The sequence below is a fragment of the Tinamus guttatus genome, unplaced genomic scaffold (genome assembly GCF_059628265.1).
Source record: "Tinamus guttatus ecotype Peru unplaced genomic scaffold, ASM5962826v1 Tinamus_guttatus_pri_ptg000213l, whole genome shotgun sequence".
Classification (NCBI taxonomy): Eukaryota; Metazoa; Chordata; class Aves; order Tinamiformes; family Tinamidae; genus Tinamus; species Tinamus guttatus.
In genome coordinates, this window is record NW_028288747.1 from 5543273 (window position 1) to 5566804 (window position 23532).

The window sequence follows — 23532 nt, forward strand, 5'->3', positions numbered from 1 at the left end:
TGATATCCCTACTTAATACTCAATATAGTTTCTATTAAAGACCTGTATTTTAAGGTTCATTGCTTCTGCTTTCCTTCAACTTAGCATTGCTATAACCGGTACAATATTATTTATTGATTATTGATCAACAACTACATGCTATAGAAGGTGGTAGCATGTATTTGGGATTAAAAATGGTGAACATTTTAGTATGTGCACAGAAACCTAAAGAAGTTTTAAGGGACTACTGAATTTCAGTGTCCATTGTACCACCTAGCAGGATATATTTTCCCAACATGGAAGTGCTTAGTTGGCCCAATGATGTTGTGCAGATCTCGTGCCAACATGGTACCAGAGCATTGATGCATTATCATCACGCTTGTGCTAATTAGCTTGTTTGAGTGCTCCTCAGCAGAGGGGCTAATGAAAACTCCTCATCTGTGCGTCCAGTTCCCCACTGAGTTCTCCCTTTGGGTCAGCCTTGTGTACAGCTCCTTACTGAAATATTAAGAGCAGACAGAGAGTCACAAAAAACTCATAGCCCCAAATAGGCTTCATTTGTCATGGAGCACCACAGTCCCATGAACAGCATCATGTCACTACAACTTTTAGCACAGGATAAATAGACCAAAGCAGGTCCTATGATGTGCAGGGTACGGCAGGGAGAATATTGTGAACAATATTCCTTTGTTTTCTGCTATTTCAAAAAGTCAAGCAGCTGGCAGACCAGTTTTATTCTTCTGGATTTCCCCAGATATTAGGTCTGTCTGGCTGCATTAGGTAAATAAGCAGCACCTCAAATGTGTATAATGGGATATATTACCGCTGCATTCCCAATTCCTTTGGAAGCTCTCTGGACCTTTCAAGCAGAGTATCTCTTAATAGTGCACTAAAATTAGCTCTCTGTTACTCACACAGAATCTCAGCCCTGGCCTCCCTTACTAAGGCACCTTCATCTGCATCATTGTTGCGACGGTCAGTTGCATATTCATCTGCAACCAAATAAAATGTTTTTAATCTAAAACAGTACTGGCCTCTTTTCCCTCCTCTCTTTCACTAAATAAATAAAATGAACAATTTAGAAGCTTTTATTGATTTAGAAAGTGTGGAAAATTCTGAACTGCATTTACTTGTACCATTTTTTGAAGGAACATAAATATTAGACAAAGAATTGAAAGCACCTAGAAACCATGTTTTTAACAGAAATCCTGATCACATCCTTTTAAACTATGCTTGAAAATTATCCAAAGGCTATTAAAAAAGAATACTATTTAAAATGTATTCTACTGCTTCAGAGATAAAATATTTTGTTCAAAATTTGAAGAGCAAAACTTGCAACAAATTTACTAACCTTATACAATCATATGACTAATTTATATGTTGAATGAATCCACCTTCCATTTGCTTTATTTTGACCACATTATATTTGAGAAAACTTAAGGTGAAATGAGTATGTTATAAAGTTGCATAAAGGATATATCTATAAAAAAGCAATATATGTTTCGCCATAGTGATTTTTGAAAATCAAGTTGTATTTGTCTTGCATATTTATATATGCACATATATTTATATTTAATCAACAATATTTGAATATTGGAGAGTTGGGACGTGTCTTTTTATAACTGTCTGATTATTTGGTAAAGTTATTTCCCTCTGTTTCAGTTGTCTTCTTTTTAGCATATAAACTGTATTGGCCTTTTCAAGCGTGCTTATTTTGCATTTTGGGTGAACATTCCCTCCTCCATTCCATTCTAATCATTCCTTCTTAGCCACAGAGTCAGCTTTTTTTAGAGCTAGCTCTGGTTTTATATTTCTTCATTGACTTGGTACTGAACACAAATCTTCATCACATGGATTGGGGGGAAAAAAAAAAAATCAATTTGTGAACCACATCTATGTGACTGGCAATTGGAATCACTCACCCTAAAGGCAGCATATCTCCCCCAGAGGGGCTGTCCAAACCTTCACCAGGAAATATTGGCCACTTTATTCAGTTATTTAAACAATCTCCTCTCCCCACACACACACTAAGATATTTTTGGAGGCCAAGTTATTTAAAATCTATTTTAAAAGCATGGAGGAGAGCACCTTTTACCATATTTAAAGTAATTATGCCACCTAAAAAGCTACTGAAAAAGTACTACATCCAGTCCAACACTGCATATTTTAATATTTGAATATGTATTTATATGTACATATAGATACATAAGTTCATGTTCATGTTTAGATTTTTACTGATCCTTTTATTAGAAAGGATCATAAAACTTCAAAAATCTAGCTATCCAGCTAACAAAAGTGAAGAACAAACTTGTCAAAGTTAGGAAAAGTTTGTAGATGACCTGGGAATTATACTAAGCACTTTAATTCTTGTGGCTGAACCATTTCATATTGTTTTCAGTAACAACTGAGCTCTCTTAATCAACAGGACTGCACGATAGGCCAGACAAGCTACAACCACAGGGCGATTCAGTCCAAGCCGTGTAACTGGCAGGGAGGGTCAGCAGCCACTCGCCCATAACGTCAGCCAGGAGATACCTGGAACTCCTTGGAACCTGCCGAGGGTTAGGAGCACTTCTTCCTTTCCAGCCACAGCAAATCCTGTTCCATCTAGGGTATTGACACAGGGATCCACGACTGCACAGCTCCTACAAGAATCCCTACGCTAGGACATTTCTCCTGCAGTGGTTTAGGGAATAATAAAGCAGCTCCTAAACCCCTTTCGGAGGAAAAAAATTGCTGACTTCATCCTCACAGTTGAACTAGAGGAAGAGAAGTTTCAACAGTTTCACTTTAAAAAACAGTTTCTTTCTTACCCTAAACCATTACTAGTGATTATTTCATACTTCATTCCCAACTTTCTGTGAGTATTATTTTAATACTTAAAAGAAAATGTCAGTATTAAAGTTTTGCAAAAAACACCCTAATAGCACCATTATTTTAAGGCTATCAGACCAGTCAAATAAACATGTTTCTGACTTGGTGCAAAATTCTTATGCAAAACTAGACTAAAAGAGGTTAATTTCTCCCAATTCTTAGCTTTTAACTTTTCCATGGATTTTAACAGCAACAAAAAGAAACGAGAATAAAATAGCTTTTTTTTTCTCCTATGTAAGCAGCTTTTGCAAGCAATTTAGAAAAATGTTATTAACAAGAGAACAGAGTATCCCTATGAGAGTATTTTTAAGTAAATTGCAGTTCACATGGAAAAACAAATAATCGAGAACAATTCTGGTAAGCTCATCTATTAGTTAAGGGCTAGCAGGTCTTACAATCACATACAGAATAATTTTGGTGACATAGTGCTGCTGATTCCTGCTAAGTAGGTAACTAATTGACAATAATGGTGCATCTGTCATCACCTAGCTTCATTAACTTAGTCCTTTTGCCTTAACATCTAACCAAGAGGACGTACTTACAGAATCACAGAGTCACAAACTCACACAATGGTCGAGGTTGGAAGGGACCTATAGAGATCATCTAGTCCAACCCTCTGGTCCAGCAGGGACACCCAGAGCACGTGGCACAGGGTGGCATCCAGGCGGGTTTGGAAGATCTCCAGAGAAGGAGACTCCACAACCTCTCTGGGCAGCCTGTGCCAGGGCTCTGGCACCCTCACAGTAAAGAAGTTCTTCCTCACATGGAGATGGGACTTCCTGTGTTTTAATTTGCACTCATAAATGCTGTATTTTACAAAAATATTGTATTTTACCAAAAAATATTTTACCAAATTTTACCAAAAATGCTGTATTTATGTCAGTCCAAAATAATTAGACATTTCATAACTGATATGTCCAGTTCACAGGACAGCAGGATCAACAAGGGCAAGAACATTCTTTTTTTACCTATAAATGTCATTTCAGCTTAGTCTGCTTGATTTTTGATCTTATACAAACAGAAATATTTTTACCAAATCTACAAGAATAAGCCCAAATGCTCAGAAGTGCTAGCCAGAAAATTGTGCAAGCATCGAAGAGCAGATGTCCATGCTAACAAGGAGCTAATATGAAATCCACTGACAAGAGACAACAGTACATCTAGCAACTAGCCAAAGCTGTCAGCAATATTTTTTAAAAAAATCAGCAGGGTTGTTTCAGAATCATGAAACCATCTAAATATTTAGTAACAGCCTTGAAAAATATCAATCAAAAATACATGGTAGAATACACACCAATTAGCCAAGGTTTCTATGATTTTACCTCCTTCTTAGTGAAAGGATATAAAAATCAATGTTTAAATATATTACACACAGAATCACAGAATCACAGAATGGTTGAGGCTGGTATGGACCTCTAGAGATCATCTAATCCAACCCCTCTGCTCCAGCAGGAACACCCAGAGCACGTGGCAGAGGGAAACTTCTGCCAGCTGAATCCGTCCCCAAAATGCATTATGACCATTTATAAAATTATAAGTGTAAACTTGAAGCCCAGTTCCCTGACAAACCTTAAAACTTCAAAGCCATAAAACTGTTATGAAGTCTTGAAACAATCCCATATATGAAATGCTTCATCTCTGTGTTTATATTTAGGCTCATTAATGAATACACAGTTTAATTTCTCTCAGACATGTGCACTCAGGATCTCCAAAGTTAGCTAGATCAAAATTTTATTAAAAACTGAAGCAATTCCTACAGGCAGCAAGTAGAGGATGGAGCACAGAGGAAGATTTCCAGGCTGCTTGTCAGATATCTTTTTTCCCTTTAAACTGAAAACTATTTTGGTGCAGTATTTCAAGCAGCAAAATCAATATCCACATTCCATTGAAATAGCTAAACAGTAAGAGATATGTATTGTTTATACATATTTTTGTGTGAGGTCACTAGGCTAATTACACCAGTAAAAACTATAAATTGTCTAGAGACTACTGAAGTGTACAAATAAACAAAGTATTCTGCAAAGTGTATTTAACGTCCAAGCAATTTATTCTTCTTCATTCAGTGCTATTGCGGAAAGAGTAGTGGGGATTTTTGTAGCAATTTTCTGTGCTTTCTGCTTGAGAAAGTCTGCAGACTCAGTCATTTGTATTTGAAGTTGATTAGGATGAAGTCAGAGAGTTCACATTTTTAATGGTTTTTAAGAGTGCTAAACTCATGGGCAGGAAGAAGAAAAACAAATATTCCTTACAAATATTTTGTCTTAAAAGTACTTACCTAAAAAGTACAACTGTGCATGTGGTCAGACAGAAAACACATTTTCAAGTCTCCTAACACACATCTTTAGACATACAGTTATTGTAGCTAATAAATGCAATCCTTGAGAGAAGTTGTTCTGATCAAAGTCTCACTTAAAAACAAAAGCAAAGTCTACCCGCGAATTTAGATTCAATTTCTGCAGAAGTTTATGATTTGTGTTTTAAAAAATTAGTAACCTGTGAAGAAACAATAATACTGATGTTATCTGTATGATGAGACACTAAGTTTAAAAAACACAAAAGTATTGTTGCTTTCCAGGTTTTCCTATTGTCATTGTGCATTCCAATGAGAACATCTTCTGAAATTACAGCCTGACACAGACTGTGTTACTTTCCTGGTAGCAGCAGTGATGCTTAATGCATACTAGCACACACACTAATCATAGTCTCAGTTTGCTCTAGTAATTATCTTAACTAAATTCAGGTCATTTGTGTCCAGGACTATGATACTACAGCAAAACTTGAAACTGAATTAATTTGCTTTATACAAAGGCTCCACTCAAGCCAACACACACTCATTCACCAATGCCACACTAGGTTTAATCTTTGAAAAGATCGGGCATACAAAACCAAGTGTCAGCTAAGAGAACAGAACCCTGTGGCTCTTCATGCAGGGAACATGTAAATTTCTGCACTAACAGACTCTAAAATAAAAAATCCTGTGTCAAGCACAGGGAAACTTATAAAAAAAAATTAATTTACCTTCTCCCCATCTGCAGTTAACTTCTTCAAGAGTGTATATACTCAAAATGTATGTGAGGGAAGTTTGAAGCACTAAGAAATGTAAAGAAACATTGTCCAAGGAAATATAATTTAAGTGCTCTAACTCTAAAAATTTCCTCCTCAACAATTTTTAAAAATATTTTGTGAGATGACATTGAAAGCCATTACTTCATCTTTTGCTACGATTCTTCTGCTACAAGAGTAGTAACCATTAGACTTACAGCTACTTGCAATTTTTACTCTGATATACATGGTGGCTGTCATTTTAGAGGCTATGTTTTGACAAGAGTGGACTCCAATTTGAACTGTTATTTTTCCTATCCTAGCAGTAGTTACCTTAGCAGAAAGACATAAAGGAAAACTTCATTCCAAAAGGCACTAATCTGACTACTGGCAATGTCGTGCTCCATACATATTGCTTTCTACTTGCTTATGCACGAAAGATGGGACAAAAACATAGGAAAAAAGGAACAAAATAAGTTCACTAATAAATTATATTCTGCAGAAGACAGAATCAGTCCTGACATATACTAAAAGACTTCTTTTTTTGTTGTTGTTCTATAATTATCTCTTACCTGTGCAAATTTAGTATAGTACATTTTCATTGTAAGCATTTGACACCCTTTCAGTACAGGTCGTGTCTGATGTCTCTACAGTGCTGTACAGTCAGTCCTGAGGATGGTGGAAGCCGGTAGCCTATAGGATTGTTGTGAGGCAACAGAATTCAGGAGGGAGGGCAACCTCTGGTTCTTCTGACTACGTGAATACCATGAGATTAAATACTTTATTTTCCATACATTCACCGAAATGTAACGGTACTAAAATCATCAAATAAATCTGAACATATCCAAACCATGTGTTGAAAGTGGTCACTTTTCAAAACAACTGACACTTCAAAACTGGTAAATTTCTCTTCAGTAGTTTAAATTTCTTTTGCATTTATTACTTAAACAAGTGACTCTTGTTAATTACTGTGATGAATGCAGATATTCAGGAGTCACATATGCATATTCCCCAGTTCCTCATAGACATTTATTGTTATATGGCTACTAATTGCACAGCTGCCTCTCTCTTTTAATGTCTGAGCCATATTGTTTGTGCAATTTATACCAAGTAAGCATCTTGTTTTTCCAAAGGGAATCGATGAAACCCTTTGCGTAAGATATGCCTTCAAAGGTCTGCATTTGAATAGAGAAATTATAGAAACCCAGAGCAGGGTTAGAGTGATTATGGCCTACTCTAGGAGCGTGCTGAGGCATCTAACCATAACATAAAGCCAGCTGAGCACTTCATCCTGAAATTCATGACCTTGACCCACGTGTCTCTTCTCGCTTTGCTTCCTGTGCAGCCCACTCTCATACTAGGTCTCTCCCTCTTTTATACAGAAGTGCTCCAAATCATTGGAGTCCCATTTCTTTACAGGGCTAAAAGTGCCTTTCCTTGAGCGGAACAATGCATTTCTCTTACAAAAGCCCTGTCTTGGCTGAGAAAAGAGGTATATTTCTGCCAAAGTCTTCTTAGAAGCTTAATCTAAGAAAGAGGGATGTTTCTTAAGACATTTTACAGTTGTAAAACTAGGCTAACCATGAAGTACAAGAGTAGCTGGTTAAAATAAATAATAATAACGATTAAAAAAAAAAAAAGCACTCACCTTTTGAATTACTTAGTAGTGAAGTGAAAAGCCTGAATTCAGCGTCCTTCTTAGTCTGAATGCCTAGAAGACTGTCACGATCAATGAGTGACAGAATATTTCAGTAGATTCATTCTCTTCTATCTTGGAAAGTGGGTACCTTTATCCAAATGGAGATACATCATCAGTTTTAAAACCAAAAAGTGTAAAAGAAAAATTAGACTTTGCTTTGAAAAATGATAACTAAAAAAGAGGGGGAAAGAAAAGAAAAAAAATCAGAAGTGTAAATTGATCAATGAATTACAATTTATAAATAGTTTTTACAAAAGAAGCCTTATTCCTTTTAAGGACTTTTCATGAGGCACCAAAAGAGGCAAGACAATCATTGCTATTTGAAAATGCGAGTGATCTTCAAATCTTTTTTTTTTTCTTTTTTTTTTTTGCTGGTTTTATATTCAATCTGAAGTTTCCCCAAAATATTAGAAGAGAACAATAGCATCTGTGTAATCTGAATGAACCAACTACCACCTGAAACCTGATATTATTATCACAATATTGTTATTGAACCTGTGTGAAGCCCTGAAAAACTTATATAATTTCTATATCAATAAAACAGCAGTGAATCATTAATTTGGTTTCTGTTTTCTTTACTACAGATTTTCACATGTAAAACCCCTACTAAGAAAATAAAAAATATTTTGTGATTACAATAATCACTTAGTATTAATACACTGAGAAAGAAGCAGCTATTTAACCTCTCTTCTTTGGAACTAATCAAACAGTAAATTTTGTCTGTATCATCACATGTCCTTCCATTGGGAGTCAGTCCATTCTTTAAATCTGAGTTAAAGCTTAGATTTTACTGCCCAATAAAACTCAATTTATATTGTCTTCCTTTTTTTTCCCCCCATTTTTAAGGAATATTTAGTGATTTCACTTTTCAAAAAACAATTTATTTATTTTTTATATAAAGCATTCCAAAGATGTTTTCATGACTAATATTATAAATGCATGCAAATAACAGAAACAGAACAGTCATAATGTTTATTATTATAGCACAGAACAGAAAAGACGCCTTATTTTCTTCAATATTATGTAACCCTTTGTTATTTTTTTCTCTTTTTCTTTCTCTAAAAATGTCTATATCCGACTCAATTCTGTTTAGAAACAAAGGAAATTTCTTGAAACCATGAACTCCTACCATGAATTTAATTTCAGAGTCAACACATCCAAAGAGTGCTGACATTTCATCATTTATAAAGGACATATTTATGGGTGGAGAAAATGAAAGAAAAAGAATCCAAGTGGATCTATATGACATCATGCATTGTTCAATTTAGGACAATCATGAAATATTACACTTTCATAACTCAAATCCCTAACTTGAAAATGCTTGAACCAAACTTCCTGACAAAACCCATACAAAAATGTAAAAGAGTACACAATGAGCAGAGACCATTTAAGCAAACTCAGTACCTGTGCCCATAGTAATTTTGTATTTACTCAGAAAAAAATATTGAGAATCAACTGACTTCTCAGTGAGAATCCCAGCAGATGCTCAGCTGATTTTAAAATTTGAAAATTAAATCTTAACTGTTTGCTCAGAGTTTCTTGTTCTTTTGTCATTTGATCACGAACCTTTACACTTTCACAGCCAATCATACCCCAAAGGATTCTGCACCAACTGAAGGTAAAGCAGGACAGCTCAATGAAATATTTTTGATATATGCACTCCATGCTGAAGAAATACATATATTGATTTTCTGTACTACATTTCCAGACACAATATACACTTCCTTTGCTTTTCTCATGTGCTAACTCCAACCAAAATGCAAACAGACCTCTTCATCGAGGTTATTAAAACAAAGTATTATAGAATACTTTAAAAGTTATTAAAATCACATTATTTGAAGTTAATTTCTGCTTTGCTTCTCAATGCCAGACTGCTTTAAAGAAATTGTACCTTGGATATCAGTGGAGAAAGCAGCCAGAAGTGTACGTTTTTGCACTGCAAAACCACCATCAGCTCCCATTTCTCAGAAAAGCGTTTTTGGGAGGGGAAGGCATTTGTTAAGAGTAGGAGAAATTTATCATTTCCTCTCTCTTGCTGTTTTTGTTTTGTTTAAAATGAATGGAGATGTTGCTTGATGCTTCTAGATGCCTAGCATGAAATCTAATACTAAACTGGCGAGTACTTGATCTTTTTAATGAACAAGTCCATTCTATTCAGTTTTGGTGCTCATCACAGAAGGCAAAAAGCAGTATTAATCTGAACACTAATACCTCCCGAACAAGCAAAAAAATACTCATGAGCAATATAAATCTCAATAAAATCTCAATACTGTATGTAAAAGCTCAATACAACAAGTTTACAGCTCAAAGTGCTTGACCTTTCTAATTTATATCCTGCCTCTTTCTTGGACTGCTCTTACTTCAGCCTGTTCGTACAAGATTTTGCCATTGAAAGAACTCATAAGTTACCAAGAAGTAACTGTCAAAACATACCTATTCCTCCACAGCTACAAACACACAAAGTATCAAAGAAATATTTTGTCCATGCGAGGCTGCCACTTTATTAAAATGTTACTGCTCAAGTTTTAAACTGAGAATATGAAAAAGAAAATATCTGCTAAAGTGCTAGTGGCACAGAGAGTGGCAGATTTCCCAAGATATTTAATAATACCCAAATAAGATCCAGGCTAAGAAAGCATCAGAACACAGATCTATGATTTAAATGTTTATTACTCTGTAAGAATGTTAAGGGTAATAAAGCTTTAAAATTAAAATACGAATTTCTTCCATTTCGAACTCCAAGAAAACTAAACTTTTTCAAATATGAAAATTTAAAGCAAATTACCTTAGCATTTGCTCTACAGGGAAATCAGATCCCTGCTTTCTTTTTGGATGGAAATATTCATGGCAAGATATTAATTGTACACTTTGTTTCCCGCAAACATACCTCTGATTCACTTGATTAAGAACCCAGCAGACCATGGGAATACTTGAAGCGATTCTTTCTTGCAGTCCTTTGTCTCTTATGCTCTAAGTCATCTTCATCTAGGTCATCCTTCTTCACTGATACCAACATGCAAAGGCCCACAAACCGAATACCAGAGAAAATGGAAAACATTCCCTTCTAATACCCATGGTGCTGGAAATCTGCCATTGCTACTTTCTGAAATGATTGTGTGTCCCATTTTTATTTTCCACAGCTGCCAGATCATAAGAGAAGCTTCGTGAAAATTCTTGTTCCAAAACCCAACTTTAATACATGAGACAGAATTTAATTTGCAAATAAAGTCTTGGAAAAGAATATCCCAAGGAAGAGCTAAATAAAAGTACTGCTACATTTGCAATTTTCTGACAGAAATTTTGCCAATTACTCAGGAAATCTCAATTCCTTCAATAGAGATAAGGTATCAGGTAACTCCAGATCCAAATACAGGTAGAATGCTCAAAAGATCGGTATTGAGATTAGATCTCCACCCTGTATAAAACTGCTTCTCCAGACAACCTGTAAGTTGGGAGATCTGCAGAACCACTTGGCTTCGGCAGGACGTCGCTGAAGCACTGATTTTGCAGCGGTTTGTTGGAGCAGAATCTTCTGTGCATACCCACATTTGGAAAGCAGCACTGAAGGTGGGAAAGAAGCATTTCAGCATAGTCATAAAAATATCAGTAACGCTTAGACCTGATATTTCCATTCTGGTTTCAAGTTCTGTATAAGAGAAAAGTTAATCAAGAGGGAGTGGTGCTTATTTTGACCCCCTTCTCTCTGTCATTGATACATTTTGGCTTCTCAGACTTTCTGATATATCTGTGAAGTAAAAACATGTCCCAGTGCCCGGAACAGTTCAAATACACATAGGAAATGAAAAATTATTGGATTTAAGACCATCTAAAAATTCTGAATATGAGTACAACCCAAATCTAGATTCTAATCTAGATCCTGCAGCTAGCAACAAGAAACAGGATGTTTTGAGATACTTTCTAAATAAATCTCTGAAAAATCTTGAAGCCATATGGCTTAGTCTAAATGCTATTCATCAGATGCATTCTAAGGAAGAATTAAGGATTATAAAGACAGTGTACCCAAGGTAATTTTATTGTAAGTAACTTGAAACAGGGGAGAATTCTGCAAAGATAGGCATCCATAAAGGAAGTACAAAAAATGATTTAACAATTTTATATTGTTACAGCAGAAAGAGAATTCTTTGTCCTCATGCAAACATTCAAAATGAATTAGGGAGTGCTGCTGATTCTTCTAGAGGAGTGTTTTTATACTAGCAAAAAACTGTGAACTCAAAGCTGAGAAAACAGAATATAGTGAAACAACTCAGTCCTAGCCAGAAACAGAGGAATACGGGCACAATTCCGAGTAGCTGCTGAAGCCCATATCTCAGCTGAATGAGCAGAGTGTGAGATAGCTGACGTTCTCCAAAGTTGGTAGCTGACAGTTAAGAAAAGGCCCAAGATACCTGTACGGAGCTTGTAAGCTCATAATATAGAGCATTTTCATTAAGGTAATAAAAGAAACTAAAGAATATGCTACACTTCCAGCCTACATGAAGAAGGATTCCAGGGCTAGCACAAAGGACAACACATCTACCCACCACAGACAAATGGTCCGTAAGCAGAGACCAAGAACCAAAGGATGCTGTTAAGCCTTTCCCCTCCTAACAAAACACAGCTGAAAGTTACTGCTTTATTATAAAGGCCAGCTCTACACAGGTGAGCTGGGTTACCCTGTTATTTACAGAAGAAGTTAGATCAAATGCATCTTCGGTGTGTATCACTGTACACTGGCAGATAGAAGCAATTTAGTCAGAGAAACCCAAAGTCATCTCTATTCCTCACTAGACTTATCTGATCTGGCAAAAAAACAACTAAATCAGGCATTTTTCTAGACACTCTTAAGAGAGTGGAAGAATTGTGGAAGGAGGCTAGAGAATCTAGGGTTTTCCGCAAGCAATAAACTCTTTTTTTTTTTTTTTAAGTGAAAGCAGAATTATTTTCTGCTAGGCACAAATGTGGTTGGCATCCCATTTTTGCTTGTTCATTTTTGTCAAAACCCAATTTAACAGGGCTTGGGTGAAAGACTTCACTGAATACTGGACAATTTAGTGCAATCCTGAATGGAGAACTAAAGTCAGGTCTGAAAAACTTATTTCAATTAACTGAAATCCATTTCATATGTCACTTCCATCAAAGCCAGTACTGGATTCAGATGACAATATAGTCTTATAAAAGCACTTTCCCATCCAATAGCAGCGATGAGCATCAAGACTATTGTCAACAGTAAGGGTGGTAATTATGATATACAAACGGTGATAGAGCTGTAGCATCATGAAGATTTACAACCAGTTCCTCAGCTGCCCAAAAGGAAACAGGGCAGGAATCTACAGCTCTTGGATCAACGATATTGCATCTGTAGAGCCAAGAAAATCTCTTAACTGGTTGTTTGTTTAATTTATCTTCTTGCAAATCAACAAGTGCTAAATGCCTTTTGTTGGAAAGGCAGAGGAATTTACTTTTTAGAGAAGAAAACCCTTTCAAAACTGACATTACATTTATTTTAATCAAAGGCACAAATTCGTCAGACTAGCACAGGATTTAAGGAATACAGCGATCTGAAATCTGGAATATTTAACTTGGATGGAGCAGAAGTGAAAGCAAGCCAGTTCTGAAAGAAATAAACTGTAGTTAGATCTGGTACATGTATGAGATTATAAATCAGCGAGGTGATTGATAGTGAAATGAGTTTGAAATGAATTGGCTATTCCATGTCATAGGTTCAAAGGGAACCTACCTGGTCTAAGCAATAGTATCAAACATATTCAGGACATAAAGATTTTGTCAGAAATTGTATCTGGGCTACAGAGGTATTAGTATTGACTTTATGGGATGTTATCTCCTAAAGACTCTGGAAAACATATTTAAGACTCCTAGCATCTCTTACAATGAAGAACCAAGTTTTCTTGCATAGACTAAAGTGCTACAGTCCAGTTAAGGAGGAGTGATGCCAATTCTCCTAGTTGCAGAGAAGGATAAGAAAATGGGGAATGTGCAGCATATTAATTACTTTTGAATAGGCAATAGGGACACAGAAGTGAAAGGAGTTATCTGGATGACTAAACCTACTTGCCTAATATGCCAGGGAAATATTCATTTAATTTAAGTGCACAAAACCCAATGTCCAAATATCAACATCATATTCACTATCTTAAAACACCTAAGGTTTCTATTTGTGCCCTTAATGAGTACGGATATATGGCCATAAGGAAATTATCCCTCATACCATCAATGTTCTTTGCGGCTCTCCCTAATGCTTTTTTCCCCCTGTATTTACAGATATCAATTATCTTAGATTTCACTGAATTTTCATACTGCTAAGCCAAATGTGAGAGACTTTCTCAATGCCTCCACCCTTTCAATCAGTCTTTTTCTGTGTATTCCACACAGAATTAATTTTTGCTGAGCGCAGGCCACAGGCATAACTTATGCATGCACTGTGCAACTAGTTTAATTCAGGGATCTAAATCCCTATGTCTACAGCCTAGAAATTAATTTGTCCTTATATTTTTTTTCTTTCTTCCTTCATGTGCAAGACAGTGCAGCACTTCAGAAGAAGTTCGTAGACAGCTGATTTTATTCTAACTGCACACAGCTGGAATGTGCTATTCCAATATCTTGGGCTGACGGAACCTCAAACACATTCTCTCTAAGATGGATAATTTGTTTCCATGTCTGTAAATTGCTTTGTCAGGCTAGCAGACTAGTTCCTGTAGGAACCCCATATTAAGGCTGGTACTAAGGCTGTGCTGTAGCATTGAAGAGGCATATGAATCAATACAGTATCTTTGTGGATTACAAATAAATGACAGCCAGAAGCTACCCAAATTTGGCATTGATGTGAACAGGTACAGTTCTGCAAAAGATAATTTATTTTTTTCTCAAATAATTCAGCAAAGACTTCAGGCTTGCACATTTTATGTAATATCAATCTTTGCAGGATTCACAATACTTGCGGAGAAAATAGTAATTGCTTGGAAAAATGAGTATCTGTTTCCTCATCCAGAAGATAATTCCATCTAAGTCAGAAGCTGAACTCGGTCATTACTTGATCCTCAGAAAAGAAAATAAGCGTGTCTCAGTTGCAATTTTCTGAAAGGGTAATCTTTTAAAATACGCAGCTAATGGGCATTAGCTACATCAGATTCTAATCCATCCTATGCATAGAAGCACTAAAGTGTTCCTGTATGCAACAGAAAACATATAGAAACACTTGTTCTGTCTAACACTTTGTAATTATTTTATTCGTTTGGTGTATATTCAGAAAATATGTTGATGAAAATACTGTTGAAATACTGTTGAAATGAAATGAAAATACTGTTGGATAAGTACTTCAATAAAATACAATCCAATAAGTAAGATGAACGTACAATACAGAAATCTATACCACGATGTGAAGGATTTATGTGGAGGTTGCAGCAGTTTGAATGTCTCAGCGATGCTTTTCCACATTCTCTTCAAAGAGCAATTTATGGTTAGCAGAAATAAATATATGACACTACATACAAATACAAGATCTTCCCTTAAAACTTAATCTTCGATATTTCCCCAAATCAGCTATTGATGATTCCAGCTAAAAAACACTTGATGAATGCAGTGGAAACTGTAGTGGAAAACCTTACCCTTTCATTAGGAATTCCTCAAACGCAGATCCTTCCATGCTTAAGTACAGTACAAACAATACAGATAGAGCATTACATGCTTTATTTCATAGGTACACAAGAATCACCAGGCAAAGTCTACTAAACTTTGCAAAAAATTATTTAAAACTACCATCATTCACTTTGAAGTGGTTTAACTCCACTCACCTTAGTAGAACTCTTCCACTCTCACATTCTAATTTCCTTCCTTATCTGATAAAACCATTTTGTTTTTATAAAAACATGAGAAATCACATAATTTTGAAACTGATAAAAAAAATGTAATACTTTATAAATTTTCTGTCATCCAATTGTGCAGTGAAAAGGAGGATTGTTAATGGCAGCTTTGGAAGGACTTTGTGATCTTACCTGAAATCATTGGACCCTAAGGTATCCCAAATAAAAGTCCCCAGATTTTTTTGTTGTTATTTCGTTCAAGTTTGTGGGGAAAAAAAAGTACATATAAAAAAGCAGAAAATAGAAGGTTGGAAAAAAATGCATAAAACTGGTTAGTCTTCCTTTGGACTTTGGTAGTATTCTATCTTGCGCTACAGATCTTTTCATGATTAATTATCAGTTCCATACGAGACTTGTGCATATTCTGGGGAATTCATTTCTTTGGGTTCCAGGACTGTTCGACACAGCTTTGTGGGTCTATTATGCCTAGTTTTCACTCAGGATTTGCATATTCAACTTCTGGTATATCATCAGGAAAAAGGTAAAATTGCTTCTGAAAAAAAGGGGTGTATTTGAGCATGTTTTGAGGCAAATAGTTAAAAAATTCTGCTCAGGGAGTATTTTTTTTTAAAAAAAGTAGAGCATTTCTAAAACGGACTCAGGAAAGTAGCAAATTCCTTTCAGATTGGCATCAGGATTGTCAAATCCCTTTCATTTTTTTTTAAACTACTCTAGAAATAAGTAGAGTAAGAATTCTTTCTTACTCATCTCAGGCTGAACTGGTAAACGCAGAGCATCAGAGTCTTCCTATTCTGCTGATACAGATAGCGAAGGTTCACAGTACAACCAGTTTGCTACTTCAGCAGCTGTAAAGGGCCTGTGGTCAGCTGCAGGGCATTCTCATACAAGAGTAGCACTGATTAGATTTTAAGGTGAAAAAAAAAGAAATAAAAAAGAAGCTTTCCTGTCTTAAGGCAGGACAGCATGTCTCCATCTCCGTTTTGATGAATGAGCTTTAGCATACAGACTGAGAAAAGGTGAGTATCTCTCACAACTGCATTTAAAGAGTTTCATAAATTATTTATAAAATACTCAAATGTACTGCTCTAATAATCAGGCCTGTTGCCTAACGTGGAAGCAAGTGCTCTTTCATCATACCCTTTTCTGGCAGCAAGGACTAGCATTTAGCGTTAAGCAGCAAACTGAGGACAGAAAGTTATTCGGATGGTAAAAAGTTTTCTTGTAAGAAGAGTGTAGCATTTCTGAATGCTTGCTCTCAGATGTGAGAAGGCTTCTGCCAGGTTCAGAGACACAAGCGTGGAAGGGGATCGGAATTTTCCATGCAGTACAGTACAATGTAACACCTTTTGAGCCGGGAGATGCTTTCAGTTTAGCCCTGACACGATTCGGTTCCACTCAAGTGCACTATGAAAAGCTGTTCTTATCCATCATATCCCAGGCCAAACTTTAGATCTATCGTGTAAGACATGGTATAGCTGAAACTGTTAGAAAAATCATATTACTCAGACTACTAATGGGTATTTTAGTAGACTTTTGTTGGAAAGGACAGATGCTTTTAAGAGGAAAACACACGAAAAGAGGGCAAGAATGGGATTGTCTTAGGGGATGGGAAGAAGAAATTGAAAGTGGCCAAGATCGAAACACACACACACACTTGATAGACTATGGGAAAGAGGACCCCTCCTGTGTCTATCCAACGCTAACCTGTACCTCTTTACTGTCTAAGAGGACTTTGTTACTTAAATGACAACAGTTGTACAGAATTTTGTCACTCATTTTTTCAGTTGCATTCTCTTGACGCACAGAACTGTCGGAAAACCTTGCTCCAGCAGAGATAACCGGCTAACATATGATTCATTGTTGTAGCACCTGGGAATAACATGTGGAATATTTTACTGTATTACATACTGCACTCTAACTTAACTCACAACCACACACAATGCAGATGAAGTTCAGCAAACAGAGCACTTGGTAAGATCCAGGGAAGCCGGCTGTCTACTTTAACATAATGGGTGCTGCTGATTTGGAGAGCACTTTCACGCTCAAGTGTTGAGCTGACACAAGCAGAAGTTGAAGCGGTTTGTTTAGAGTTTTATTCAGTGTGATAAAATGTTACAATTTCTCATATGTCTATACATATATGGATATTAAAAAGTTTCCTCTATATAACAGAATGAAACACTCAGCCTTGTTTTATCAAATTTCAAATATTAGCAGTAGTATGACAGCAAAAAGAAAAAAGTGAACGATATTTATATCCTATGATATTATCTAAAAACACAAACCTACTTGTGATTAGTTTAGTGAGTCTGATTTCCTCCATTACGATGCATACTGTTAAGAAAGTGTTATGCTGAAGGCTCACAGAAATATAAATAGCTTAATCTCAAGAAATAATTTGTAGTAAGATTATTACAGCATAGAGTACTGTAGGGAATAATCCTGCTTAAACTCAAAAGGATTTTTATGGGCTTGGGGAGTTCTTATTGTGTACCCATTTCTCTTACACATATGGCAAATACTAACAAAACTTGTAAGCAAGACTTGAATATCAACAGCAATCCTTCACCATGTTACACTAATTTCTGTTGCTGCTCTCTTTCAGACAATATGCATTTATGCATATAGTCCATCCAATGCTATTGACAATTATTACAGAGCTTTCAATCTAAATAGTCCCAAACGATTTTATTGAGTTTTACTCATGTTTGATGCATTCTCCATGCTTCCTGCCCATGGCCCACCAACATTCCTTTCCTCTTTTATCAGCATCAGACAAAATGCCCCTGGCTTCAAGATTTATGGCTTGTGGAGTGAGCCTGGTTCTAATCACTCCAACATCCTGGTGTGGTCCTATCTGGACTGCGAACCATGTTGTTACATGCTCAAAGTTCCTCCATTACAAGTACCATTTCTGAATATCTAACATCTATACAGATCTTTTTGTGTTTAGTGATATGGAGTCCCATGTTGCTCTCTTTTGATATTCAGTTGAAGACTTAATATCGAATCATGACTCCTCCATTTGGTTCATCAATCACACTTTTAAAAATTCAGAAAACACTCAAGACCATTACTGAATAAAAGGGAATGTTGAATTACAGAGCTGCAAGTGCAGCTTATTTGGCTAATATCGCCATTATGGCCCTCTGATGTAAAGGAAGAAGAAAAAGAAATACATACATTAACAAATTCTTATTATAAATGCATCCAAAAATCATTGGAGATTGTCTATCCAGCCAGTCTGTCCTGAAGCCAAGGCAGCAACAAAGCAGAGACTGCATTGCATCTTTTCAGGAAAAAAGCCCAACCACCTTAACACATTAATACCCACTTAGGAAAACACCATGATTCCTTATTACAATGTCAGGTTAGCAGAAGTGTGATCTAGCAACAATTGTCTTTAATAGGAAAGATACCTGCATGCACCTCATAAAGCTCCTCTTAACACTGGGGAAACACAACACACTTCAGAGCAGCTGCAGCTGTGGCTTACGAAGTGCAGAAACCCCAGGATAGGACTTAAGGGACCAATCACAGGGGATCAACAGCAAATAAACATACAGTTCTGTGGGGATCCAGGGGTTGCCATTTGGTAAGACAAAGGATTCAGTAAAGGAGGCCGGGGGAAAACAATCCCTCAGATGCAAATAAGTATTCAAAGCTGTTCTAGAGTCACAGGTTGTTGTTAAACAGAAAATGATCAGTATGCTGGTTCAACTAAATTTATATTACATTTTGCCTACCACAAAGGCAAAGTCCTCGTAATACTTTTTCAATAAACCTTCTGTATATGTGATACCATCAAAGTCACACATTCTAAACTTTTAACCAAACTTTAACTTTCTAACAAACCACTGTGTTTCTGTGAACCCAGTCTTGACTTTCTGCTTTGCAATATCATTTAAAGATCTCAGAAAGGTCCATGGCCAGTTATATAGTGGGTTGCCATAACAGTCCTTGCCTGTTTCGCCTTGTTGCCTGAATTCAGGCTGCGTGGTCTCTTCTAGCATGGCCCTATGTACTCGTAACACTAATGTTTTTTTAAACAAGCAAAATAAAACAATACACGTAGTTTAAAGAAGGGTCAAGCCTTTAATGCCTTTTCCACTGATTTACCTAAATAATTGATAACTTGATAATAGCTCACACAGTTCCTAAAAATAGTTGCTGTGAAACTATTCTATACTGTGTAAGAGAAGGGACTGCTCAATACAAATAAATCTCTTCCTCCCCCAAACATATGTGTGTTCATGTTTGGTTTTCAGTTCCTGCTCTGTGATTGTTATTACAGTGTAGTTACATAGCTGAAAACCACTGTCACAGAGCAGAGAGTTCAGTTTGCATTGGCCATAAACCTACTTCTCACATACAGCATTGTATTTGATACTTAGGCAGGAAAACACAAAGAGCATAAGTGAAGAGTGGTAATACTCTACAGCAATTATAAACTCATTTTTCACTAGTGTTAATTAAAAGCAATTGGAAGATCATGGTAAAAACTCCCTACAGAATTATACGAAATGCCCAGCTCCTGCAGCACTGCAGTACCTGAAACTGGTTTGCTGAGGATCTAGTGGTGTGAACACCGGCATGGAACAACCACTCTGTTCATATCCACACACAGCCTGGTATGTGGATATGAACACCTTCCCAAGGCCCTGCAGTCGTTCTGTCCCTCAGACCAGCACGCGGGCACTTCTTCGTTCTGCAGCCATTCTGTGAGACTAGCGATAGGCACCTCATTAGACACCAGCAAGAAACAGGTCACCTGTAGGATCTAAGTCACTCTGGACTACTGGAGGTAGAAGAAAGTCAGACTGGACAACGTAGCCAGCTACGCTTGTCTGGGTATAGCTTTAGCTAACCAGCACGCAGTGCAGGACACTATTTGTGAAGGTATTTATGGAAAGCAATCACTAAGAGCCCAGATGAATGACCAAAGCAAAATACTCTGTTACTATAATGATTATAACAACATTATTATTATTTCCAGGTAAAAGAAAGACCACTACCAATTTCCTTAAATGAAATTCATATAGAAAAAGATTAGAACTGCGTTTATAGGTTAAAAAAACAAATCATAGCTGACACTCTTAGACACATTGTTACCATGTGAATTTTCAAATGGAAAATTGTAAATATTTTTCTGTAGAAAATGTCTGGTGTAGTAAAAGAATGTGTCAACTCCCAAGTTAATCTACAAAATGCTAACATAACTGTAAAGAGGCTTTATTTTATTTTTAACTGTTTGTTACTGATTTTCTTTTTCTTCTTTTTTTTCGTACATGGGTCCTAAAGGGGTCAGCAGATGTTCCCTTAGCAAATAACTACGCTCAAGCTCAGTGAGTATGTTACAGTTCTTCTTCTCCCAGCTTTTTGCAGCTCCTTGCAGTGCCTCCAAGTCCAGAAGACATTTATGCATAGTTAAAGAATTCTGAGGCTATTTATAAAACCAGGCAAGATATATTTTATGTTATTATGTTTTTACAAAATAACTGTGAAGATAGAAATACTGAAGATTAAATTGCATTTAAACTAAGTACTATGATTCCTTTATTTAGCATAAGAATTTCTTCTTCTTCCTTTTGGATATTTTGTAACCTCCATGATGGCAGTATTTTCTATATTTAAAATTTTCCACATTTACGAAATATTTTATTATATGTATTTAAGAACTGATACTCCTCTGCTTATTTAAAGCTACAGAGCATATTAACACGAAATTTTATGGCAGTTTCAAAATAGGTGAAGTTAAAATATTTTTCTTCCACAGCAGTTAAAAATAAAAGTGTGATGATGTGAACTCAGATCAAAATCAGATGCCAAACCCCTCAGGAACTTGAATTACTATGCAGAAACTTTCTGGATATTGCTTGACTTTGGGTATAAGGCAAAAGAAAGGTATACAGAGTCACAGACAGGAAGCCTGAAGAGGCAGGGAGCAGTTCTACCTTTTGAAACAGCTTTTGGAGAGTTACTGCCTGGAAAGCACAGGCTCTGTGGGGACGGAATCCGCCTCTGGACTCTTGTATTGCTAAGGTTATCTGAGACACTTTAAGTAAGATTACATCAAAGAATGACCAGACTCCCTGTCAGATCAGATGGAAACAGAATTTAGCAATCCAGGCAAAATAATGAACAACAATTTTTCAGAGCATGTCAGCCATTTTCAGCACCCTTCTACTGCTCTCTATGTTTTTTTTTTCTGTAGCTGTTTGTAAGTGCTAAAGATATGCGCACATTGTAAATACAGATTTATCAATTTTTTACAATTACGGGTCTGCACATTTCTCAAATAAATAGTTAAATACTAGCTTCACTGCCAGAATGCTCATTCAATAGCTCAATGTAGCAAACCAGCAGTTAGGTTTGATTATACAGAATAATTACATGGCATGAGTGCTCAAATTAGAAACACATAATGTAAAATGTGATGATTATTTCTAACATGGGACTAAATTGAATAAAAAAAGCTCTACTGATCTCAAACAGATCTTAGTGTTGCGTGTTCTGAGTTGGCCTGATCTTCCTTCCATCTACCAAAGCTTCAGAAACTGAACAGTCTGCTCATCTCTTTGTAAAAAATCAGCCAAGTTACTTTTTACAACACCAGATGTTTCTTCTTTTTATCTCTATATGTGGCTTACAGCAAGCAGAAGTAGATGCCAGCACAGTTGACAGCTGAATTACCTAAAAGCTATTTTAACACTACCACATATTGATATTGATATTTGGTGACAACTTACAATCCAATACAAACTTTGGTGATGTAGATTGTTAAGATTAGATATACTTTAACTTTAAAACAAAGCCAAACCCAGAAAAAAATTATTAGGTTATGAAACGAACTGACAGGATCTGGGTTGGGGAGTTGGGAAATGTGTTCATGTCAAGCTTGACACTGTCATTAATGGAGGTATTAAAAATAAAAGGATAAAAAAATGAGTATCAGTTAAGTTTAGCATCACATACATTAAATGTGATTAGTACACTGATTAAATAAAGTAGCACACAAACAATGAACAGCAGCTAGTTGCATTACAATCTCTTTTTCCATTTAAAAAGAGCTTTTCAGAGTAGTTCCGTCTTTCAGACTATGCCTATGCCAAAGGAAACCATAATAGCTTTATTATTAAAATAAGAAGGCAAATGCAAAAGTTATAAGGAAATAAATGCTGCATGTATCTCTACTGTAAAATAGTTTAGAGATGGAAAACCAAATCTTTCATGACTCTATCATGGATAGCCACAACAATTTAAAAGCAATCAATGACAGAAATCATAATGAGGACCAAGGCGAACAGTCTTCAATACTCAGGAAAATAGCAGCAATGACTGGTCTTTAAATATACAAATCAAACACAATAAATAACCTTACACTAAGTTTTATGTCCAGTTTTTCCCTTGTTACTATAAAGAGATAATGTTTGTCTTCATGCTTACCTAAGCTAAAAAACAAACCGAAAAAGGTGAAGTCCCTAAAAGTCAGGCTTTTTCTTAAGTTAGAGTGGAATGCTTCTAGATATTAAAGTAATTACGGGCAAGGATTGCAGTTCGTTCTTTAACAATGATTTAGAATTTTCTTCATCTGAGCTGATGCATTTCCAGTTGTTACTTCAAGTGCTGAACTGAGCAATTGCTGGGTCTTTTGTTACATGCTGGAGAGCCTTTGTGCTTTTTAGCTACGCAACGTTAGCTGCAGGGGTGAATATGATTAACTGTGATATTTGCTACAGGAGAGGAAGGCTGGAAGGGTCCTTCCTTCAATTTATACTGTATTAATAGCCTATTCTTTCCATAAATTTGACAAATAGAAGAAAACAATCTTTTTTCTGTATTACTCTAATGCCTTAAAGAGTTGGTCTTAGTAATAGTACCAGCTCATTTCAGCTTAGTTAATACCTTACATATTGTCCTCTAATTGTCCTTAATTTCTAATATAAAAATTCTCAGAGAATCTTTAAATTGACTACTTTTTTGTTGTAGACAGTGTATTTCCTAAGGCATTGTGAGTTCTATGAGTTTTAATAGGTATAATTTAAAGCTACTTCAAAGTATTTTAAAAATAAGATTATTTAGACCTATTTAAAATGTTAT